Raw genomic sequence first — 7,633 nt, forward strand, 5'->3', positions numbered from 1 at the left:
ATCCTCTGGTCGGCTGCCCTTTTCACTTCCATGACTGCGGCTACTAACCTGGTGCCACCTCAGCAAGGGCTTACCCAACAGCCATAGGACTGCTAATTGTTAGACAGGAGGGATGTCGATGTCTCCACACTCCTGTTTCCATGATGGGAGACCTCTGAGAGCCATCGTGTGTCCTGCAGTCCCTCCGCCTAACCAGTGGCAGGCAGTGTCTCTGGAAGTCTTGATGACCCCTGGAGGCCTCTGTATTCTAAGTCACGACAGGCTCTTGTCCCAAGCCTGGACAAGCGGGTCTGCTTCTTTCTTTCCCCCTTGGGTCCCCACCTATACACAAAATCTCAGAAGGAATAAAATCCTCGTCCTGAGCCATCCTTAGCACAACTGGGCGAAAGAAGAGAGATTGATGTGCAAATGGAAAACTCAGCGATGATAGCGCACAGCTCCTCCCTCCCCCTGCGCATGGCACCTTCGGGTGTCCTCTCCTCTCCGTCCTTGCAAGGCTGAACATTTAGGTCAGAAAGGGTTTCCCCTGCCTACCCCGACTGGAATCAGTGGTCTGAGAGTGCAAAGCCCTGGGATGAGGGGTTCTGCAGACAGGTGACAATGCGTGCTTTCCGAGGGACGATCAGACCCGATGGTGATGGGTGGGTACCTACCCTTCCACTGACTTCCTGCGCAAGTGCTCCTCTCCTAAGCCCCGGGCTGTCTCTTTACAAATGTTGTGTTTTCTTCCTCTCTTTTCTCATGCCTGAATCTGTTCAGGAATGTCACATTCCAGCCTTTCCATGTCATGGTGTTAAACGTCATAACGCCACACATTCCGGAATGTGGCATTTCTAAATGAGTCTGGCAGGAGTATTGGGCATTTGAGAGCAAAACCCAACTCACAGCACTTCATTGGGGGACCCCAAGGTCTGTACCATCAGATAGTGTCTCTCACATTTCTTGAAGGCAATGTGCTATTCCCGGTCCAGCTTGGTGAGTGACACAAGCAGAGAAGTAAGATTACAATAACAATGAGGCTCCTTTCATCACTTTTTAATGTATAAAGTCCTGCTCTCAAATGACTCCCACAATATCTTTGCCAGGGAAGCAAGGCTGGTAAAGTTCAGAGAGTGGATCAGATGCACTGATGAAGGTCAGGTCGTTCTAGAAGCTGAATCGTTGGTGGCGGACATACCTTAGGGCTTTTCCTGCAGTAACATCCAGTGTCCACCATCTCCACCCTCCATCAGAAGTGCACGCACCTGTTAATCCGGAAAGGGGCCCTGCCAGACGCTTCTCTGCAGGGCTGAAGTGCAAGCTTTGAAATAAAGCAAATGAGGATTTAAGTGAAGGTTAAGTCAAATAAAGTGTGAGAGATGGCGAGTGCAGGGGCTGAGACCCAGAGCTTTGGAGTCAGTAGTCCTGGGTTCAAGCCCCAGATTTGTCACTTGCTAGCTGTGTGACCCTGGGTAAGTCATATCACCTCTCTGAATTTCAGTTTCCTGATCAGCAAAGTGGGGATAAAGTTAATCCCTGTTTTATAAGATCATGAGGAGTATTAAAAGTGATAATGTATGCAAAGTAGCTCAGTTTAGCACCATGCCTGGCAGAAAAAGGCTCCTTTCAAAATTTGCTGAATAATGAACTGAAATAATTGGCAAGGTTGAGATATGGAAGGAGACTGGCTAAGTCTGAAGCCAGCACTCCGAACTTTGATGAAATCCGAGCACCTCTTACCAGACAACTGAAGAGGCATTCTAGAAATAGCTGGGGGGGGGGGGGGGGGGGCATTGCTCCTCAAAGCCCCTTCCAAGCCTGAAGCACCATGTGGCTCGTTTGCTTGTTTTTTTCAGAGAGGAGAAGCTTGGGAATGGGAATTAAACTTCCAACCAAAGATACATCTCTACACAAGGGAAGGAATGGACTAACAAAAGATTATTGGGGTAGATCTAGCCCCATTCTACACCCAAGATGGACCACTGCTGTCTCAGGACTGAGCGTTGTGGTATGTCTGGGGAGCAAGAGCCCATAGAGAGCAGCTTTATGAGAAGACTGAGGCCCAGAGAGCTGAAGCAGCTTGCTCAAGAGGACACAGCCAGTCAGTCACAAAGCCAGGGCTGGAACCCAGGTCTCATGATGACCCCCCTGCCACCAAGACCCCAATTACGTGACTGGCTTTCAAAATCATTGAGGCACAGAATGAGCTCAGCACTAAGCTTTCAAAATCCTCGTAGGCCCTCCCACAGTTTCTCTTGAAGACAAAAATCACTCAGGGAGAAAAAGGTATTAAAAAGTCTTCGGAAATGGTAGAGGAGGTGTACCCTCTGCCAGGAGCTCCTAAACAGAAGAGTTGGGATGCAGGTTTGATCAGGAATCCCTGGTTTGTCTGGACTCCATCGCTTGTGCAATTTTTATGTTTTGGTTCTCGGATGGCTCTGGATGGTGAAGTGTCAGGTTTATGAGCCTGATGGCCTCTGATAAGTGCATTCCACAGGTCCCTGCAGCAATGCCAAAGGCGTGCAGGCCTCCTTGGGCCGCACCTGGGGTTTGGACAAACAGGTTGCTCCAATCTCCAGTTGAGTTTATCATTAGGAGATGACCCACCCACCCCACCCATGAATTCCAAGCAAAGCTCTATTCTCACTATACTTCACAACTAAGTCACGGGCCTGGCTGGGCAATGCATTCTGGGACAATGGCTCAGAAATGCTCAGATGAAATTCTTTGCCTCTAGATTGAGGGAATTGAGGCCCAGACAGAAGCAGCTTATCCAAGGTCACACTGGGCTCAGGGTGAGAGTTTTGGCTATTTGGCTTAGAATCTTCTTTGACCTAAAGGCAGTAGCCTGCACAGTTCCGATCACAGAACATCTGACAAAGAAACCAGGGCACCAAGTCAGCGGCAAGGAGGAGCACCCAGCAGACCCCGAGTAACAAGCTGCTAGCAGCACCTGGCGTGCAGAAGGCTTAGCCCCTGATATCAGGTATCCTAGGGCGTGCAGCCTGGTGTTTGCATAACCTGAAGCCACACCTACTTCAGACACTCACCAAAGAAGTGAGTCTTTCCCTCTTAGTGTCTCTCTGTATCCCTGAAGCGAGATGTCCTGACCAGGTGTGTCACCTAGAGAAGGGACACCCTAGTTTGTAATAGGAGACATGAAATTTCAGTGCAAGGAAAGACAATCCCCAGTTCTGGAGCTGAGTGGCATTACCAAGGAATTGTCTCTTTTCTGGATAACTTGCTTACACAGTAGGTGTGGTTCTCTGAGAACATATGTTTCCGGAATTGAATAATTTCTAGACTAAGTCTAGAAAGCTTGTCCTGAGTCATTTGTTGTTGGCATTTGAGTTCAGGGTTGAAGAACATTTGGCTCAATTTTTTTTTTATTTGTTTGTTTCAGCAGTCAGGGGTAGGGTCCTTCCCAATTAGAGTATTTGGAAAGACAAAAACCAAACACAAACAAAACAACAAACCATCTAAAAAATTAACACTTGGATGTGGGTAGGAACAGTGTGCAGAACCATGAAACAAGGGCTGATCCCTGAAGTCACCTTCGGAGCTGCTGACAGAGGAGAACTTCGTTTTCCAGAGAACAAAGACAGTACAAGCACCTCTATGAATCAGAGTGTAGTAGCTACCTTCAGGTATCAAGGAACAAAGCCTTGAGATTTTCGTGAGAAAATGGTTTAAAACAAATCCTCGACGTTTGAAAAGAAAAACAGGTGTATTTTTCAGAGAATCGAGTAATGTTCTCAAATGGAAAAAGGGGGTTTGACACCTGCCCCACCCCCCACCCCAGGACTATGCTGACCAGCTAGCCAGGGCAATGCTGACCTCCCTACTAGAGACTGCCCAACAGGTGAAGGACCAACCGCAAAGGAGCCTGGGAAACAGAAGGCACTCAACAAATGTTTCTTTTACAAGTAAGGGCAAGAAAGAGGATTTATATAAAATTTGAAAGTTTAAAAAAAATCATCCTATTCAAAGCTTTGGGGAGAGGTAGGGGGAATGAGTACTAGTCACCATGAAGAGCTAATACGGGTCCCAATGACCATAGTGCAACTAACATGTATGGAGTGCCGTCTACGTGCGGGCTGCGGGTTAGGCATTTCATATTAACTTCCTCAGATAATCCTCATGAAAACCTCATTAACAAGTAACTGTCAGTGGCTCAATTTCACTGGTTGGGTAACTGAGGATTATGGAAGTTGAAGAACTCGCCTAATAAGTGGCAGGGCTGGAATCAGGAGCTAGGCCACCTTACTTCAGAGCCTATTTCTTAAATCATTCTGTTCTACTGCTTTGCCTGCCAATCCAAAGAGCTTCTTACAATTTCGTTAATTTGGGGCCTGGAAAGAGGGTATGTTCTTTTCGTATATTAGCAGGATACAAACTCCAAACTCAGCATGTGTTGCCGAGTGCTGAAGTTGGGCTCCTGACCTAGTCCAAGGAGGGCTGGCTTTCTTCATTTAATTTAACAAACACAGGTTCGTTCGTTCAAATTCATGTCAGCACCTGCTATGTGAGAGGCTCTGTACTCAACATGGGAAAGGCAGAGAGAAGAGACACAGGGTCTACCCCCAGTGGAAGGAAACAGACCTGTGATAGAGTCCACACTTCAGCTTGTTAGGTGCAGTAGTAAGTGCGCATGCGCGCTCCTGTGAGCACCTGAGCCAAAGACACAGTAGCATGATGGTTGTGTAAATTCACAGATTACTGTATACAGTAGGAGGGGCCTGAGATTGAACTCTGGCTCCTCCTCCATTTAATGAACTGAGAGCCCTGGACAAGTTTCTTAACTTTCTAAGGTTCAGTTTTTATCACTTTTAAAATGCTGACAATAGCTCCCCCGCACCCCACCCCCGCCGTTACTGGATGAGAAGATAAAGGTCTGCTCTAACACACAGCCTGACACATCCTAAGGGCTGCATGAATAGGAGCCATCAGAAAAGATTGGACTAGGGACTCAGGGATGGCTCTACACCAGCCTGGGCTGGAAGGAGGGGCAGGAAGTGGGTATTTCAGGAGGGGAGACTTTGGAAAGCAGGAAGAGGTGAAACGTGCTTTCTATACTCAGGGGAGAGAGAGGTTTGCTATGGCAGAGAGAACCAAGAAGCTAGAGGTGCACAAAGTGTTAAGAAGGAGTGACAAGCTGGATCGGGGACTCTGAGCACGAGTTTGCAAAGGCAAATGTACAAGGAGTTCATTGCAGCATTGTTTGTAGTGGGAATGAATGCAGACCTGAATGAACGTGCCAACACATCAATACAGAAATCAGTAAGTAAAAACCACTCAGTATTCATAAAAAAAAAGATTGTCTAAATAAATTATGCCATAGCCATATAATGGAACACTGTATATTTTTTAAATGATACGTATCTCTACATACTTACAAGGAAAGACACCTACACCATCATGTTAAATGAAAATGTCGATGGCAGAAGGGTATGTTGAGATGATCTCAAATTTGTAAATTCATGAGCAGCAGTGTAGAGAAATTTTCACCAAGTTATTTCTAGCGGTTGCCTCTGGGGAATGGCATGGTGGCGAGGTTGCTGATGTTTCTCCCCTATAAAAAGAGGTATTATCTGGGTATCATTTTTATAATAAAAATGGTTTTAAATGTTAATGCCCCAAAGGAAGTTGAATGGGATTAAAAAAAAAAAAAAGAGGCTATCAGGAGGTCATTGGTTAGCCATAAAGAAGCAGGTTCGGTGGCAGCACGGTGGCATGGAGATTAACAAAGGAGAACAATGAAAAGTGGGCTCAACAAATGGCTGCATTTCTTTGCCTGAATGCCAGGTGGAGGAGAAGAAGCCAGAGAAAAGAAGAAATGGGGGGGGGGGGGTAGCAGGAGCCCCAAAGGAATGTGCAGGGAGGTACAAGGAAGAATGAGATCCATCTGGTGAAAGAATATATTTAGTGACGAAGGAAGGAAGGAAGGAAGAAGGAAGGAAGGAAGGAAGGAAGGAAGGAAGGAAGGAAGGAAGGAAGGAAGGAAGGAAGGAAGGAAAGGAGGGAGGGAGGGAGGGAGGGAGGGAGGGAGGGAGGGAGGGAGGGAGGGAGGGAGGGAGGGAGGAAGGGAGGAAGGAAGGGGAGAGGGAAGGAAGCAGGGAAGGAAACAGGGAAGGAGATGGTAGTTAACACTTGAAAGTTCGGAGAAAGTGTTGGGTGGCCTCAGACTTATCAGTAAAGCAGGCAGAAGGCAGGGTGGAGTGGGTAGTGTGAGCTCAGGGTGGAAGCTGGAGGGGATTAGAGGACCCCACTTCTGACTACACTCAGGAGGGATGGCAAGGAGGCCACCCTCATTACCCCCAGCTGAGGCGCGCCCAGCTGGTAGAACAGGGTGACCCTCCCATTCCTAACTCCCCGTTCCAGGTTTCCTGGTGCTAACCCACCCTCGGCCTGGCCCGCTGGCCCCAAATCTTTGTGTTCTATCACCTCCCTGGGGATGTGAAGGTGAGGAAGGGCAGAGGGTGGGTGGCCGGTAGCTGCAGCTACGAACAATGCTGCTTCCGGGTATTTTGTCCCTGGTGGAATAGGATTTTTTTGTTTTGTTTTGTTTGTTGTGGTTATGGGAGGGAGAATGGTGGAGGCTTTCTAGAGTATTCTAGTAGTGCCTGAAGGCTCTCAGAGCCGGTCTGGTCTTTCCTCACACCCTGGGTCAGCTGGGGATTAGCGGACGTGTGTCCCCATTTCCCTGAGACTGCAACCAGAAACTTGTTAGTATTAATAATTGCATTATTCTCAGCAAATGGTATTTGGAATGTGGAAGGAGAGAAGAGGAGGGGAAAGAAGAGGATGTGAGAAATAAGAACAGGGAAGGGGACTCTGAGTGTCTAGATCTCAGCTGGAGGTAGAGAGGTAGGTGCTAAAGCAGAAGATGTGTCTGCCCTGCAGCAACTGGCTTGGGTTGAGAATAGAGGAGGAATTTCAGTTACTGCCTAGGCCATGAGAGGAGGTAGGAATCTGGGGTTTCCCTGCAGGGACCCATCCTGGTCCTCTCACAGTGGGAGGCTCGCCCTGGAGGATGAGTGACAAACTCACAGTTAACACTCCATGTCTCGGGTAACCTTGTGGTCTAGGGGAGCGTCCACTTCTACCAGCATCCACACCTACTTGGGGGAGTGGGACAGGATGGCCCCGCTGGGCTGGGCTAAGTCAAGGTCTCTGTCAGATCAAGTTTAGTCATCTAGTACTCAAAAGGCAGCGATATTGGACCTTCTCTGCTGTTTGGAGAATCAGAAGTCTCTGGGCCAAATACAAGCAGAAAAGACCTTGAAGGCACAATGCTATTCCAGAATACCAGCGCTGGAAGGAATCTTAACGATCATCCAGGCAGAATTCAGCCCTTCCTCTTCCCTGTCTCTGTGACACTTCTCTCAGATAACGTGCTGTATTATAATTTATTGGCATACATCTATCCAAAAACAGCACCTATGTTGCATTGCCAAAAAATGGGTTCTAGCTCAGGAGAGATATACTGAATGCTAGTCTTACCCCCTCATTTACTGAAGAGAAAAAGAAAAAAAAAAAGTGAGTCCAAAAACCTAGAGAGACACTCCAAACTTGCTTGGGCTAATAACATACTGGCCAAAGGTTTAGCTCCAGGCTGCAGTGTTCAGGCCAAAACATGAAGGCTTTCCACAGT

The sequence above is a fragment of the Saccopteryx bilineata genome, chromosome 4 (genome assembly GCF_036850765.1).
Source record: "Saccopteryx bilineata isolate mSacBil1 chromosome 4, mSacBil1_pri_phased_curated, whole genome shotgun sequence".
In the NCBI taxonomy this organism is placed as follows: domain Eukaryota; kingdom Metazoa; phylum Chordata; class Mammalia; order Chiroptera; family Emballonuridae; genus Saccopteryx; species Saccopteryx bilineata.